The sequence below is a fragment of the Canis lupus genome, chromosome 38 (assembly GCF_003254725.2).
Source record: "Canis lupus dingo isolate Sandy chromosome 38, ASM325472v2, whole genome shotgun sequence".
Taxonomy (NCBI): domain Eukaryota; kingdom Metazoa; phylum Chordata; class Mammalia; order Carnivora; family Canidae; genus Canis; species Canis lupus.
In genome coordinates, this window is record NC_064280.1 from 14,782,387 (window position 1) to 14,800,898 (window position 18,512).

The 18,512-nt window shown below is 37.9% G+C and overlaps 1 pseudogene; it reads right to left on the reverse strand.

Annotated features, from left to right (window-relative positions):
* Window positions 1-17,825: 17,825 nt before the first annotated feature.
* Window positions 17,826-18,176, reverse strand: LOC112642896 (ribosomal biogenesis factor-like; annotated as a pseudogene).
* Between the last annotated feature and the right edge of the window lie 336 nt (window positions 18,177-18,512).

Sequence of the window (18,512 nt, forward strand, 5' to 3'; positions counted from 1 at the left end):
AGCATATTCTTCATCTCACCTAGCATTTAGTGCTAAGATGGAATGACCCTAGGACTACATAATTCAGTGCTCAAAGATAATACCACGGATGCAGGTTCTTTCCATCTTTTTGTTCTGGAATCCTCAGCCCGTCAACTTTGTTCTTTGGCAGTTACAAATATCAAAACCAGGCACTAAAATGTATAAAGATGGTTTCATACTTTTATCATTTTTACTTTAACTTAGAAATAAAGGAAACCAGGTGGCTCAGTTGGTTAAGCTTTTGCCTTTGGCTCAGGTCATGATCCCAGGGTCATGTGATTGTTGAATCCTACATTGCGCTCCCTACTCAGTAGGAAATCTACTTCTCCCTCTCCCTCTGACCCTCCCCTCTGCTCATGTGCTTGCTTGCTCTCCTTCTCTCTCTCTCTCTCTCAAATAAATACATAAAATATTTTTTTAAAAAGAAGTAAAGGAAATCTTTCCTGGATACCCTCCAGAATACTATCCCTGTGTCTCCTTGGCCATAGTTATATCCCTGACCTATACCCATATTGAGATAAATTATTGCTGGTTTATCCAATTTAGCTTTACTCCTTGACCTGGAGAGAGTCATTCATCATGAGTCTAATGGGAGAGGGGTAGATTCCCAAGTACAACATGGGGCGGGGGTGGAGGATTGGAGGGCTTTGTCAGCAAGAGAAAATGGGATTAAGGTTCCTGGCTGAACCACCATGTCTGCTGTGGTCCCAAAGACAAGATGCTCAATCATTCCAAATAAAGAGTAGAATTAAGGCAATCATGCATATAATTCAAACCATAACAATCTTGAAGTGTCTGTGTCATTAAAGTAGAAACGGAGTTTGGGTAGCAGTGACTATAATGACCTGGTGAACCACTTCATTTTACTACCACAAACCTGGTATCATACAAATATATTTCCAAGCAAGAATGGAAAGTGTACTCCTTCTATATTTCTTGATATTCCACTTAGGTCCCAAAAGAATTTGAGCAGGCTCCTTTAACTTTGAACAAGGGTGGGCAGACAAATCTCCTTAGTAATGAAACTAAATAAAATCAGACAATATTGACAATATTTTTTAAACATTCTTTTTGTTACTTTCATGTAACCTTCCCAAATAACAGATTTAGATACATGTGAAACAGAGACAATAAAAAAGACTACTTAAGACTTATGAATTGTCACATCAGCATTCTGGCTTCTTGTGGATAAAATGAAAAATAAATAAATAAAGGTAGATTTTTACTAACATTTTTTATTCCAGTTGTATAAAATGTTTCAAATCTTGTATGTGAATGTTAGTACATCAAGACCCGTGTACAGTACAAACTTGAATATTTGAATTGATTGGGACCAGACTGAATTTTGATTTGCTCAATTTAGTACAATACGTCCCTGGTCATATGCAACATTCACTGCATCTTGCAATATGCTAAGGATACAAACCCAATCAAGCCAAGACATATGAAGAAAACAAATGTATCCCCATATATAAAGTGCCAGACTGCAGTAAGTACTATACCGGAGGTAATTTAGAAAGTGTTTCTGGAGTGCTCAAGAAAGAGTGATTGCTTGGACTGAGGAAGAATGGTGCAATGTGAACTGCTCCAGAAAGATACTGAATGTGTCCTTGAAGAAAAAGCAAACTATTGCCTGGCAGAAAAAAAGTAGGGTATTTCATGCCCAGCAAGGGCATAAGCAATGGTAAGTGTGGTGCTGTTGCAGCTATGACTCAGTGAGTCAGTCCTGGGGTGAGTCACATTCGGAGGAGCATGCTAAGAGAAGCAATTTCATCTTAACTTACAGCTCTAAAGAGCATTAGAGGAGCTCTAAGTGCTTGTCCCTAGCAACCCTTGTCAAGACCTGCCAGATTGCCCAGTTCTTCATTCAGCTCCCTACTACCTGAGGAGGCTCCCATTCTCCTATCTGAAAAGAATTCTTTCTCTCCCACACATCCCACCCCACTCACACTGTTCCCTTTCCTTGAAACATCCTGTCTCACTTCAAGCCCTATAAATGCTGACCCTCTTTAACTCTTGTTCCTTCTCTCCTGACACCTGATTCAGGTGACTTGGACCTTTCTCTTCATCCCCCTTTCCTCCATCCACTTTGATGCACTTGTTTATTGCCCTATTTCCCAATTCTGCACTCTAAACATTCAGAAACAGAATAATTCTCCAAAATTGGGGGAAGGAAATATTAAGTTTCTTATCTGCAGGAAGTCTGCGGACTCTCACGAATTTAACCCTTTTGTCTCATCACATAAGGAAGCCTAAAAATACCAAGCACCACCAAGCAGTACAGGAGAGGGAAACCTGGAAATGAGATTTGGAAATTGCTTTGGGACCAAATTGTGAAGAGCCTTGAGCTGGCACCACACTTCTGAGAAAGTGAACAGCCTCTTAGATCTGTGTTATATAGGACTTCTTCACTAATGAAGGATGTCCTTGCTAACTTTTCCAAACATCCTAAATAAAGGGCCAAAAAATTAGGATTCAACTAAGATAATTGTCCACTCTAACTTCCTGGCCTCTCTCTCAGGCTTGTATTAATGAGAAGAAGTATAGAAGGCAATTCCTTCCCATACAATCATACTTTCATAATGCAGAAGTAATAGCATGGTCAATTAATGGTTCTATCCGTTCGTGACTCTACCACCCTAGGAAGATTAGTTAATGTCTCTGGACCTTAAATACATACTGCAAAACGTTTAGAATAGCTATGGTCAGAAAGGTATTGGTCAACTAATATGTGTTTCCTTACTTCTGCCTTTCTTGCAGCACTGAACTGCAGGTAAGCTTTACCTTGCACCACAACACAAGAGCACCAAAAAAAGGGCAGGGTTCATGAACCCTACTGTTTGTCTCCTTACCATGTTTTGGTCTCCACCAAGCACTTATCTTTGGTGTCCCTTAAGAAAGAGTAACCTTAAAAAAAAAAAAAAAAGAGTAACCTTCCTCCAACAGTATGGAAATCTTCACATGGAATGGAGGACTGTCCTTCTAGAGGCATGAGGGATATAAATTTCTACTGCTTTTCCTGAGAACGAAACAAAGTCATTGACTAATGAAAAACATTCTATCAGTAATTTTTTGTGCCTTTGGATGAATACTATTTAATTCACAAAGAATGCCTCAATAATAATAATAAATAATTTTAATATACTCTCATTTTCTCAGATTTCTCCACCTCTCTGTCTGAAGCCAACTATCTGGTCTTCCCATCAATACTCCATTTCTTTGAATACCACTACACATGGTTCCTTAGTTCCAGTCTCTGAGGATCCAAATTCGTGTTAATAAATTAGTAGGAAATAATAACTTAGTACTACCCCACCTACTAGCACAACTGCCTTTCCAATCAAAACTTCTGAAGACGCAATACCTGTTTTATCCCAAAGGACTACTCTCCTGACCAAATCTCAGACAACACAATGCGTGAAATGATAAGAGCAGTCATTTCATTATCAAAGATTCTCAGGCAGGGAACCTTTGTAATCATATTTACATGAGAAACACTTCCTATTCAGAGTCTGTCCTTATTTGAGGATTTTTAGAAACATAAAATATTAGAAGCAGAGGAGAACTTAGAAATCTTGTCCAACCTCCTCACATTCCAACTAAGAAAACCTAGATCCCCAGGTGAAGCCATTGGGATGTCAACAGAAAGCTCTTAGCTTTTTTGACCATTAGCAGGATTCTTCATCTTTGGTCTTGAATATGAACTCTCAATTCTGAGATATCCAGTGGTTGCATAGTAAATGCCCTTTGATGAAGCCTGCAAATACAAAATAGCACAAATTATTTCTACCCATTTTTTTTTTCAGAAAAATAATTAGCTCTACCATTCACAGACTGGTCACTGAGAATTTGCAAACAGTGCCCTTGCTTGTCCTAAAGGCAAAAGTCACTAGACAATTTATGTCATGCAAATATTTACACTGGCTATGCTTTGGGTTAGTCTGCTGTTTAACCATCAGGCATTCTTATGGCTGAAAAAAATGAGTCATTCGGATATAACAGTTGGTATTGGTAAACATTAGTGTGTGTGCACAGACATCACTGAACATGGATATGAAAACAGGGTATGTGCCAGCGTATCCACAATAAATTAAATGGTAGGGTGCAAGACTTTGAGAGCTTACCTGCACTCCAGGTAGGACATTTAAGAAACAACAGGAAATCTCCCTCATCACTCCACTGGGAAGTAAAGATAAGTTACAGTAGCTGACAGCATCTTGAGTTGTGAGGACTTGGTTTCACCCCGTAGTGGGAATTACATGAATTCCACTGGAGGAGAAACCTGGCTCCTGCTTGCTGAGTTATTTTAGCACTCTCAGAAGGAGTCTCCTGGTCTCTCTTGCTGTTAATTATGTACACTGTGCAGCAGCTTAATCTAATTATGACTCTCTAGTGATTGCATGATAAGACATTACTGGGTCCACCTTTTCAGTCCCCTTTTACGTAGGCTTCTCTGCCTCAACTCTCCCTCAGAAGTTACACTCAGAAAGCTTAGTAACAATTGGAATCTAACTACATTCTAACATAACACTTACATTCATGCTTCTGTTCACACTGTAAAAGGTAATCTTTGAATGGTTTAAGCATCTGGATTCTATTATGGCAAAGTATAGCACTTAAAATGGAAGAGACTTTTTACATTTGCGTGGAATTCAGGCAGCTGCCTGAGCCACCCTTGGGCCTAGTTGTTTCAAAGAGATTTGCAACAGGCTTAAGTCAGAAATGATAAAATTGTCAAAAAACTCTGGAATTCCTTTTGGAAGGCAGCTAAAAAAATAAAACCAAACCAAACCTCCGAAAGGAAAAAGGAAGAGATTTCTGCCTGCAAATTTTTAATAATGCAGTTTATTGGGTCAAATACTGAAACTCCAATAGTGGCTGCTGTGCGTATCCAAAAAAAGTTTCCACTTTCTTTCCTCTCAAATATAACATTGGTTTTACAGTCCTGCAGATTACAAATCACGAGTTGGGGGCTTTTGGTGTTTTTTGTTTTGTTTTGTTTTTCAGTTGGGTTTTTTTTTTTTTTTTTTTTTTTTGGTAGGAATATTAGATTTTTCTTCCATTTGTCCTATTTTATTTAAATAGTCCAAACCTCTGTGGTTTGGTCATTAAAATCCAGTTGGCAGAGAAAGGCTGAATCTTTATGTTTTCCAGCTGCGCTCCTACCAGCTACACACAAGCGTTATTAGCCATATGACCATGTTTATATCAGCCACGAGTGAGAGTTTCTCATGACCCATCCAACAGAACACAGAAATGTGGGATGCCTAAGGCTTATGGTCTCTCTGCACAAAGAGAAGGCAAAAACTTCCAAAGAATGATATTGACTCAACTGAGAAGTAACTCCTCAAGGTAAGTGATGCTGACCTTATCTCTGATGTGCAACCCTCTAATTTAGACAAGGCAAGGCACGGATAATACACTATCAACAAATAAAATTTAAAAGGTTGAGTGAAAAAGAAGCAGAACAACAACAAAAATAACAATAGTAACAACAACAACAATAACAACAAACCACTCAAGTCACAGCAGTGGGAAGGATAGGAGAAAAGATTTTGGTTCATGTAGTAGATAGGCTTTCAGAAAAGTACTTTTGACCCAAAAATATTCTTTACAGAAATTAAAAAATCCATCCTAAAATTCATAAGGAAAATCAAGAGATCCTGAATAGCCTAAACAATTTTTAAAAAGAAGAACCGAATTGGAGGTCTCACACTTCCTGATTTCAAAACTTGCTATAAACTAAAATAAGAAAAAAACAATGTGGTATTGGCATAAAGACAGCCATATGGATCAATGGAATTGAACACAGAGCCCAGAAATAAATCCTCACATATATGGTCAAATGATTTTTGACAAAGATGCCAAGACAGTCTTGACATTCAATGAGAAAATGAGTCTTTTCAACAAATTGTGTGGGAAAACTAGATTATCCACTTGCAAAAGAATAAAGTTGGACCCTTACCATAAACTACATACAAAAATTAACTCAAAGTAGATCAAAGACCTAAGAGCACAACCTATAAATTCTTGCAACGAAATATAAGGAGAAAGCTTTATGATACTGGATTTGCAATTATTTCTTGGATATGACACCAAAAGTTCAAGCTACAAAAGAAAAATAAATAAATTGGACTACATCAAAATTAAGACCTTCTGTGCATCAATGGAGACTATCCACAGAATGAAAGGGCAACCCTCAGAATAGGACAAAATATTTGCAAGTCATATATATGATAACGGGCTATTATCCAGAATATATACTGGGGGGGATGGGGTGACTGGGTGACAGGCACTGAGGGGGGCACTTGGCAGGATGAACACTGGGTTTATACTATATGTTGGCAAATCGAAATTCAATAAAAAATATATATTATTAAAAAATAAAATAAAAAGAATATATAAAAAACTTCACGGCTCAACAACAATAACAACTCAGGTAAAAAATGGACAAAGGACTCGAATAAACATTTGCCCAAAAAAAGATAAACAAATGACCAATAAACATAGGAAAAAGTACTCAACATTACTGATCATTAGGAAAATGCATTCCAAAACCATAATAATACACCACTTCATACCCACTAGGATGACGAATTGTCATGGTAGAAGCAATCAAAATGTTCATCAGTAGGTGAAAGGATAGGCAAAATGGGGTACTTATAAGATGATGGAATATTATTCAACCTAAAAATGGGAGGCACTTCTATCATATTTTATGACACGGATGAAACTTAAGGATGTTATGCTAAATGAAATGAGCCAGTCATAAAAGGAAAAATACTATATAAATCTACTTACATGAAGTGCCTAGAGTAGTCAATTCATAGAAGCAAAAAGTAGGGATGATGGTTGCCAGGGTTCATGAGTAGGGAGTTCCAGGCTTGAAGGAAGAAGAAAGTTATGAAAATTGATAGTTGGTGGTGATATCTGCACAAAAACGTGAACATACTTAATGTCACTGAAATGTACATTTAAATATAGTTAAAATGGCAGATTTTATACTGTTGTGTATCACAATAAGAATGTATATTTGCACGACTTTAAATTCCCTCCAGATATTCCCAACTTAATAGAAAAGACAGTTTCCTAGCCCAATAAAAGCTGGAGGCTGCCCCTTCTTTCATTCAGGATATAGCTGATCCTATAAAACAGATACTTCCCTGAGATATTCATTGTAAATTGATTTCTTGTAAGTCATATTTTATAGTAGTGGTCTTTTTATTTTAAAAAAACACGCAAAGTAAAAATTTTAATGGCCCAAATCATCACCTCTTAATCTCCATTACAGATTTATATTTGTGCGTATCATGTTTCTAAACTCCAAGACACCTACCTTCCAAAAGTGATGAACTACAGGCTGGCAACCATTTTCTGTAAAGGGCCAGAGAGTGAATATTTCAGCTTTACTAACCATATGGTCTCTGTCTAACTATTCAACTCTGTCACTGGAGCAAAAAAGCAGAAATAAACAATACATAAACTGATGGTGATAGCAGTGCTCCAGTAAGACTTTCCTTACAAAAACAAGTGGTGTGCAGGATTTGGCCATAGTTCCCTGACCAAGCAAATTCTCTGGTTCATGCTAGAGCCTCAAAAAAGCTGCTCAAGGAAAGTGATAACTGAACGAAATCAGGAAGGACAAGGAAATAAGGAAATGTTATTCAGGCAAAGATGGTGGAGGGGGTGGGGATAAGAGTACAGAAAAGAATGGGGGAATCTTTTGATAGCAACAGTGATTTTTTTTTTAAATAATTTCTAGAAGAAAAAGGATTAAATTCTACTTTAAAACAAAACACTAAGTTTTTAATTTAAATTGATGATCTTCCCATATGTTCAAAATGAACAAAAAAGCTAAAAACCTGTTATTTCTATTAATTGTTTTTAAATCAGATTCTTCAAATGTCAGAAACAGCGATTTGAAGTGCCCTTATCTGCCCAGACCTAAGGAGGAACATTTTAAAGTGGTCTTATACGGGAAATAATTATGTTTTGATTTTGTACTGATTAAAAAGTGCTACATATACTACATGAAATTATTGTTTACAGATTAGTGACAAGGGCTGACGATAGTACCCAATTGGGCTGTGATTTCCAGATGCCCTCAAATGTACAGTAAGTACTTCCAAACTCAAGTCCAGCCATAAGCTATTTTGCTAACATGTCAGAGTGATCTGTATTTTTGTATGTGATTTCTACTTTTATAGACCTGTTTTAAAATAAAACACATTTTTATAAAAAAAAAAAAAAAAAAAAAAAAGAATGGGGGAGACAAAGGGTTCTCCAGTAGAGAAAGCTTTCCATGTGAAGGCCCAGAAGTAAATGATGCCTGGCACATTTGAGGAAGCCTATTGCTGCTCCTGGAACTCACGGAAGGCATGTGAGAGATGAGAGGGTGGAGTCAGAATATTTACGAGTATATGCAAGGGCCTTTCAGCCAACTGAGACCCAGAGGGTTATAAGGGCTAAGGGGGTCCTGAGGGAGGTAGAGCTGGATAGTCTGTTTTAAATCAAAACTCTAAAAGAGTTTTTGAATTTTAAACAAACGTAATAAGCAGTTCTGACAAATCAATGACCAGTGAAGCACCTTTACCAAAAATGAGGTCTACCATTAAATATTGACCTGTTGAGGGGAAACACAAATTCTTAATTCCAACCATTTCCATTTTTGCTTAGAGGCCAGCTAGCAACATAGAATGCATTTTATTTTAATATCCCAGTTTATATAGTATGTATTATATAGTTTGTATGTCTGTTCTATACTTTAAGCCTGGCTATAACATAAGTTCTTCTGCAAAAAAAAAAAAAAAAAAAAAAATCATGAGGGACATTTTGATGACTTCCTTTAACTTCTAAGTCTCTATTCTTCAGATTTTTAAATAATTCTCAACAATGTTACTGCCCCAACTTGATTGTTGAGTTGCCTTAGGCAAAGGGTAGGGTAACAAGGCATAACCCTTGGGTTATATTCCAACCTGGGTATGAGGGAGGGAATATGGGGGAGGGCAGAGACTCCTGGGGCTGGCTGCTTCCCCACCTCACACCAGATGATCACTGTCCCAGCGTAGAGAAAAGCAAACTGTGTGTTCACTTGCCTGGGATATTCGAACACCCTTTGGCAAGGCTTCAAGCATTTTTTGCTGTGATTAACTATAAAGGGGGCATGTGATTTCACGGTTTGAAACTATAAGCTTAAGGTTGTCCTTGGTAGGCTTGGGAGTGCCTCTGATGGGTCTCAGGAAATGTGTCATCAAAGTTTACTGTCAGGAGTTCTGGGACAGGACTGCATTTTTGTTCCTAAATTACTCCACCCTCTGTGTTGTTAATTTTACTGCTTCTCACCTCACCCGCCACATACATATACATGGTGGGTGGGATGAGAAACCTCTTTGAATTCCATTCCTATTTATTGTTTGTTTAGACACATAAGCATCTGAGACTAGATTAATGGACATGTGTACCATATAAGCCAGAAAACGTTTCATGCACGTCAGTTGTGTTGAAGTGCTATGCTCACTGAAAAGACTCATTGTTAATTTTGAAAGGAGTTTGGAAGAGTAGAAAGAATGTCCATGTCCACAAGATTCAGAGATCAGTCACTGCATGATGAAAAAGAGGGAAGGAGGGGCTGGACAGGCAGTAATTGGCTGGTGGCCCTCCCAAAGCCCATGGCAGTAGGTGTTGGGGGGGGAGGTGCCAAGAACTGCACCAAAATTGTGCCAAAAATGTTGTCTGCATTATTTACTTAATCTTTATAAAAATTCTGTCATATAGTTATCATTTTTAGCTTTCTTTTTTTTTTTTTTTTTTGAGAGAGAGAGAGAGCAGGGGGAGGGGCATAGGAAAAGAGAAAGAGAATCTCAAGCAGGCTCCATGCCCAGGGCGGAGCCCAACATGAGGCTTGACCCCATGACCCTGGCATCATGACCTGAGCCAAAATCAAGAATCAAATGCTTAATCACCTGAGTTCTCCAGGTACTCCTGGCCTTCCTTTATCAATGAGGAAGTCAAAGCCCAGAGGAGTCATGTTTCAGGTTGAGTTCTCCAAGAAGCAGAAACTGAGATAAGTTTAGATGTGCAAGAAATTTACTGTGGAAATGCTTGAAAAATAACAAGAAAAGAGAAGAAGCAGGCATGGAGAATCTTCAGCTCATGAGGTGGGCTAGACAGGACCAAGTAGGAAGACTTGGCAGGACCAAGTAGGAAGAACTCAAACTACAGCATAGATCTGAAAATTTCTGCCAGGCCAATGGGGTGGGGTGCCCCAAGTAAACATGCTCCCTGGAAAATTCCTGGGTCAGGCACCATTAACTTTGTCATGTACAGTTATTGTCTGGGAGCAACATGAGGGAAGTGTGCCCTCGGCACCAGCTTCATGCTGGATACAAAGATGCAGTATCCTGGAGGCTACCAGCCAACTATGCCCCCTGTAGCAGGTTCTCTTGGAAGAGGTCTGAGCAGACATCCTCATGATGTCTGTGTGAGGTCAAAAAGATTACAAGAAATGGAACTAGGACTTGATCATAGGCTGCCTGGGCCTTCACTCAACAAGCATTACACTTCAGTGTGAAATCTTCCTTGAAAAGGTCAAAGAAATAAAAAATCAATATTCTTATATTTTATGTGGCATTTGACACTGTGTTTACTATACATTGAGTTTGGCAAACATTTCTTTTAAAGGGCCAAATAGCAAATATTTTGGGCTTCAAAAGCATATAGATAGGGTCTCCATCAAAACTACCCAGCTTTGCTACTATGGGGAGAAAACAAATGGGAGTGGCCGTGTTCCAATAAAACTTTATTGGCAGAACAGACCAGGTCGTATTTGGCTCAATGACCATAATTTGCCAACCTTTGCTCTATGTGGCAAAAAACAGAAGTCAAATTAAAAAAAATGAGTAGTAAGCTGAAAAAAGATTAAGACATGAGGCTCACAAATATATCAGCTTGTTTCCTTCACAGCATTTTTTTGGCTATTATGTACACTCGTGTACAGACTCTATTTCCTATCCAAAAGGAAACTAAGATAAAAACTCCGAATGAAGACAAAATAGAAAACATCCTTTTCACATTCCTGACATATTCTTTCCCTGGCCAGGAAAATAGCCAAAATGGGTTTTGGGTAACTTAGTGATATGGATTGTGTAGAGCACTCACGCTGCGGTGACGGTAAGGAGTGGATGCAAAACATGAAGTAAGAGGATATCTTTATGAAGGTATTTGAGGAGGACTAAGAATAATTCTGTCTGAAATTGGTGTAGAGAACATTCATTCATTCATTCATTCATCAATTTAAATATTAATGAAGCCCAACTTTTCATCTTGTGGATACTAGAAATGACAAAAAGACTAAACATGGGCCCTGCCAGTGGTGAGCTCATAACCCACTGGGAGAGAAGACAATATAATACATTAGGAGTTTAGTATAAGAAGCCACATGGTCTTTATGAATCCATTTCTTGGACGGCTCTCTTCCAGATGCTCTTCTTCCCCCTGGGTCATGGTAAACAGATGTAGCTTCCACCATCTTGGCTAGGAATGGATTTTTGAATCTCCTTTCCTAACTATGCTATAGTGGCACACGAGAGAGGAGCGTGTTGCTGAGTTGGTATTGATGAATAGAAGAGGCAGGCACTGGAAAGTAGGTGGGTAATCTCAAGGCAGATGACCTGCTTCACAATTTTGCAGAAGGTTGTCTTAGCTGGATGGAGAATCTAACTTTACTTGACATGTATTCCCTTCAAAGGGAAGGCAAGATTCAGGAAAGGAGCTGGAGAGCCAAAGCTTGCTGCAAGACCCCTCAGGGTGGATGGCCACTCCTCATGATGGGGGCTAAGGCTTGTGGTGAGAGAAAGCTCTCCCTCATTTCAGACTGTATCAAGTTGCCTTCTGTAAAAACAAGAAAATATGTACTTAAAACTACTAACCACTTCACTCCGCATAATGCTTAAATAACCAGTCATACATAAAACTGTATATGCAACTAAATTCCATTTTTAAAACATGATTATGTAACTAGATGTTTACACCCAGCTGCACATCAGAGAAATAGAAGACATGTACCCCCAAGAAATAGATTTTTTTATAATGTAGCCAACTCTAAACATTATACAAAAATGCTTAATTCTGTGCAATATTTTTTGCTGTCCAGATCACATGCTGCATCTAGATGATAGTATTGTGAAAACATTGGTAAAAAAACAAAAATAGTAAATCACATATGTTTCTTAAACTTTGTATCTCAAAAGACCATCTGTACTGTTGACTAAATTAAACAGCCACACAATAATCCTTGGCCCCTATAAACGGAGTCTCAATCTCGACTGTCATACTATTGCTTTCTAATCTAGGAAAATTTTGAATTACAAATTATTCCCACTAAGGTGTATTCACCTGTCTTTAAAGGATATATGCTTTTCACTTTATACTCTACCCAAAACTCAGGTCAGCCCTTTGAGTTCTGAAATATGACAAGAATCAAATCCATGGGTAGTTTGAGCTGCGGTTTCAAAGTCCTGAAAGTAGAATGTAAGAAAATGAATTTGGAATTATGATAAATGAGAAATGCAACTGACACTTTAATATTGGGGACTGGTCATTGTGTTCCCCAGGTCAGGTGCATTACTGTACATACTACTATAGGTCGATCAGCTTTATTTAGGTGATGTTCTCAACTCAGAAAAATGCGCAGGACACATCTCTGATGGAGTTCTTGGCAAATCACTTGATTACATTCCCTGATACTCAACAGGTGGCTTTAACCCACATGGCAAACAGATCTATGCAGTCAGTAGTTCACCGTAACATTGAATGGAATCTAACTTAAGGACCCATGCATAATATTTAATAGAAACACAAAGAATTATAAATGGTGCAACTCCAGAGTTGATTACTGCCCAACCAATTTTTGTGGTAGCTTATATTCTGCTGACCAAATCAATGTGTATTTATTGTCAGATTCTCTCTGACTCTTTGGCACAGTAAGCCAGTGGAATGTTCCACATGAGCTTGATTTAGAAGAGATACAGCAGCAGACAGACCCTGTGGCTTTGGATATTAGTAAGAAGAGAAGAGAAATGATTTATGATGTCATTCCTGTTTACATGTGATGCGTTTTCTGCTAGAACTATAGCATTTTCTTCAAGTAGAAAGGCTACTTGGGTTGGTATTTTACCACAATCTCCTCTTCCCTGACAACTTTCCTTTCTTCTTCTGTACGGTTTCCCTCTCCTTCACAGCCTATGCATCTTACACAAACAAATTTCACTTGAAAACTAACAAAAGCTCTATGAAGAAATGAGACCAGAGTTATAAATGGAAACATCTACCTTTGTCCTCCCCATTGACTCCAGAACTTGTTTGTGATTAATTTATGGAAAAGGTAGAAGAAAGTAAAACAGATGGGAAAGCACAGACAAATCTTCCTTAGAGTGCCATTATTCTAATGGCAAAATTTTTAAGAGATAAAAAAAATTAAGACATGATGCTCTTGACAATTTAAAAACTTCTGTGCTCTGTAATTAGTAAAGGATATCCACCTGCAATTTCGATTACCCAAAATATTCTTCTCCTTGGGGCCCCTCAGACTGTGTGAATAATGCTTCTATTGACAATCAAGAAGCATTTGGGAGGCATCTCAGCAAGGGCTTTTAAGGGAAGATATTTGATTCCTCTGATTATAGATTCTAGTTTATTTCAAAACTTCTCAGATCAAAAGTGATGTCAATTGATAAAGGCAAAATGTACAAAGTTAAATCCACAAATCAAGTTAGCTGCCTGGTATGATCTTTGGTCAAAAAATTATTTGAAATTCATTTTGTAAATGTTTTAAATGGCTTCAAATATAGGCTAATACCACATTTAGTTAGGAGCTTAATAAAATGAATCAGTTCACACCCTACAATATATTCATTTGTATTTTTCGTTTAATTTTTGTACCATAAAATATATACAAAAATGACATATATGGAAGTTTTAAATTATACTTCTAAGTGACCTGGCATTGATAAAATAAGGAGAAATCCATCAGAAAGGAATATGTATAGCTATCCAGAGACTAGATCACATTCTGATTTAACTATCATGATTCTGTTTCATCCCTAGGAGATGAAGAAAGAGACTACATAGTAACTCTCTACACCCACATACTGCTGGTGATACAACAAGTGCAATGAGATCCCACTTATCCTGCATTGTCCAGTCCATATTCCTGGCTGTCACCTTGAATGCTCTAATTGCTTTTCTCTGCAATTCCCTGAACATAAAAGGGTCAACAAAGCTGTGAGCTGATACTGAATACACCCTCTAGAGGTCTGCTGGGGACTTTCTCCAAAGTAGAACCAATTCATTTTGAAAAGAAAGCAGAAAAAATTCTTATTTCTATGCCTAGAGAACCCACCTTTCTCAGAGCAAAGAATAATACACAGCCAGAATCAGACTTCTATGCTTAGGAATCCCAGGATGACAGGCTAGTAGGTCCAGCCAAGAGATGGAATGGAAAGGGCTGCTTCTTGCAATTCCTCCAGCCCCACACCCAAGTTTGCCCCAAGGACATTCAAAAAACTATTGAAAAGCCTACGATAGACGAGTTCCAAATCTAGTATAGTCTGACGTGGTTGGCTTATCTTTGAGGAATTTGGGGACAATGCATGATGACAACATATCTCGCTTTTGGGACTCTGAAAATAACTTTACATAATGGTTATATTTATTAAGAGGCATTTGGGAAAGTGTTCATGGTAGACCAGTAGGACAGGGTCAGAAAAGAGTAGAATTTCCCATACTCTGTGTCAGTTTCATTTCTTTTCTCTCTTTGCAGACTTCATGAAGAAGGAAAGATGAAATTGTTCACAGGAACAAGAGAGTAAAGAAACAAAGACAAACAGAGCTAAGAAGTAATTGTACACTATAATTTGCTAACAAAGAATTTTGTAGGTTGCCAACCTGTGTAAATTATATGCAGTTGGGAAAAGACCTCCAAGCAGAGGGAAATATAATCACTTCATCTATTTTTTTCTCGGTCAGTGTTTCTAACACTAACTCTATTGTATGACTGAAATGTACAAAAATACATTAGTTTCACAGATAGCCTTTGAACACACTGTTCTAAGCCCTGGGCATTCTACAACAATCACCTGTGTGGTTGGAGCCCTCTAGTGGCCAGGTGGACTCCAGGCATAGGGTTTCCTGAACTCTGTTCCTGAAATAATCTTCCATTTCTGTTGGACAACAATAGGAAGATTGCAGTGCCTTTTGGATACACTTTCACAGCTAAAACATAAGTTGGGAATTCTGAACCCTACCTTCTCTGCCTATTGGCATTTGGCATTTCCATCCTTCCAAAGTGTTACCACTTGCACTGACTCTGACAGAATTTTGAGTAGAACTACTAAAGAGGGGCTCTCACATTATTGTAGAGAAGAAAGAGCTCTCCGCTGAGAGAAAGCAGGGCTGTGTTCTAGCACAAATCTTCCCCAAAGTTAGCTGTGTGGATGACTGGTGGCTGATTTGTCACAATCAATGTATTTCCCTGTAGTTGAAAGAGAAATTTGAGATTCCTCAGAAGTTCTCAGGGATTATTTGAAAATTTGTTTCCCGAAGTATTTTTGGACATACAATCAGGTCTCTCCTACTGGATCCTTTCCCATTCTTTGGTTATTTCTTTTGGGGATCCTTTATTAGATTCCTTCTAAACTGGACTCTTAAAACTTGGAACTCTATTTAACATTGAGACTCAATTTCAGGCCTCCTCTCCTCTGATTTTGTGTAATCATAAGAACCTCTACTCTATCCGTTCCTTCAAGTATCACCTATGTATCAATAAGCATTACATTTAAAGATTGTACACAGATATCTTTTTTTGATTTCCAGACCTGCTTACTTGACCTCTCCTTTTAAATGTCTCACAAGAGCTTCAGGCTCAATATGAACAAAAGTGAATTTGACCTAAACCTGCTCCCTCTCCAGTGTTTCCAATCAAAGCAAATGGTAGAACCTACAAATATTACCATCCTTTATGAATTTTCGTGGGACACATTAACCACCAAACCAATAAATTCTACCTCTTAAATCTCTTTCAAATCCATTCCCCCTTTGTCTGTTTTAACCATCGCGACTAGCTGAGTCCAAGCCATACGCACTAATGCAAGCACTTTCTAACAAAAACTTTTATATCTCCTCCATCTAATCTGTTGTCTTAAAATGCATATCTGATTGTATCATTTCTCTGCCTTAAACCTTTTGATGGCTTTTATGATAAATTTTCCAAAGTCTTATTATGGCCTCAAAACCCTGCATAATCTGGCCTCTGCTTATCTCTCCAACTTCTTTTCTCACCCTCCCCCTCATGTTCCTCTGTCCAAATATAACAACCTTTCACATTCCTCCCTGCCTTGGGACCTTCACTCAGCTATTCCTGCCTGACATGCTCTCTGTCTGCACTTACCTAACTAATTATAATACTTATCTAGCATTTAAAAATATGTCTTTTGTGTTAAAATATTATGTGTTTATGTCCTTTAGCTGAGCCATAATTAAAAGGAAAAAATTTAAGCAAAGACTCCTGAACAAAGAGGAAGCTGTCTCCTCTTACCTGTAACTGCTGTGTTTACACAGATGGTGTCCTCTGAAAAGTTTTTTTTTTAAGTTGATAAGGAAACTAAAATTAAACAAAGACGTTTGATTAGCTGATTAATCAGGTTGAAGCCAGTTCCCCTAAAGACAAAATCTACTTAATTCTTACTCTATATCCCATGAGGCAAGCTTCAGGTTTCTCTAATTTCCTTTTATCCAACATAGGGAGATAATAACTGCGCTGAGGTCAATTTGTTTTTACTAACTAAGTTGTCTTAAACACCTTACATGTTACTTTAACCTCTGGGTTTGGAAGAAATTTTTGGATGCTTAGAATCATGAATCACTGGGTGAGAAGGTGGGAGATATGTCAAATGCTCTTCACTTTCGTTTTAAATGTTATTTCCATATTTGGTTTTCTTTCTTTGTTCTTCAAATTGTACAAATTACCTGTGAAAATTTAAACAGCTTAATAGGCCTTAAAATATTAAACAGTGTAATAATAGGCTTTCTTTCCGGCAGTATTTGGTATTTACTATTGGGAAGCAAGGTTGATTGGCTTCTCATTTATACACAGGTGAAGCCTGTTAGTTCCATACTTTTCACTCATCGGCTTCAGCCTAAACGTCACTTTCTCATGGAATGCTTCCCCAATATCTTCAGACCAGGTCAGGTGTTTCATTATGTCCGCAGCGAGTGTTATACATCTTCTACTAATCATCATCATTAATTTCTGTCAGATGATTAGTTCTACATCATGTTTATCTTGTTCTTTTGTTCACACTCTGTACAAAACACAGTCCTCTGGACATAGTAAGCATTCAGGAAATATTTGCTGAGTGAAAAAAAGTGCAGTGTTTCCTCATATGGACAGTAGTCCCCTGACAAGACCATGCAATAAGAGAAGAAAATATTGTAAGAATTCAGTGTTTCTCACAGATTCCAAATACAGGGAGTTGAGCCTGAGAAAGGGCAGGTAAAGTAATAAATACCAGGAATCACAGCAAGCCCTGTCTTAGACTCTTTCTCTCCCAGTATCTGGTTTTGCTTCTCTTCATACTTGTGCTTCAACCATATTTCTCTATAGACTTATTACTCTGCCTCTCCAAAGTGTAAGGTAGAGTATGTTACCTCACAGCTCTAGGGTTTATGTGCTCTCAAAGAGCTGGCAGAGTCTAGTACTCTTTATCCCAGATTCAAAATCTTTTGTGTGTGTGTGTGTGTGTAAAACATTCAATTTATTGGTCTTTTGGGGGATATTTGATGTATCTCCAGTGTATTACAACTGAGCCATTAATCTTGTTGCTTCATCAACATCAACTGGTTCATTTTCATGACACTGCTGAGGAATCAGCTGTTTCTGCGGAGGTTCAAGGGAAAGGCCTTTTGAGAAATTTGCAAGTTCCTTTTGTATATCTACAAAAGCTTTATTCACTCTGTTAACTTTTTCATCATTCACAATGTTTATCTTCTTAAGATTAGTGGTACTTGTTTTGCTTTGTTTTTAGACTTAAAATTTTTTTGGCTGGCTATATGAAATACACTGTTGGGGACTTCTGTCCTCTTAGTTTGTTGTTGGCCATTGTCTTCAACACCCTCGTGCAGCAGCTCACAATCCAAATCCCAGATTCAAAATTTAAGGAGAGAGTGTGTCTAGAATGGCTCAGAACCAACAGGATTCCTATTCTAAACAGCTATGGCTGGAAACGTAGTCTTATGGAATAAAAATTATTTTAGGAGTCCATGTATGTATGTGTGGGTTGTGGAAGAAGAATTGAACATGGTAAATAGCTCCAAAGTTGTCTTTACTATATCATTTGTATGAATGTTTGAATGCTTCTGGAACATGAGATTATAAATGATAATATCAATGAAAATAAAAATGTGTGAAATGTCATTGGCTTCTCTGTAGATGTTAA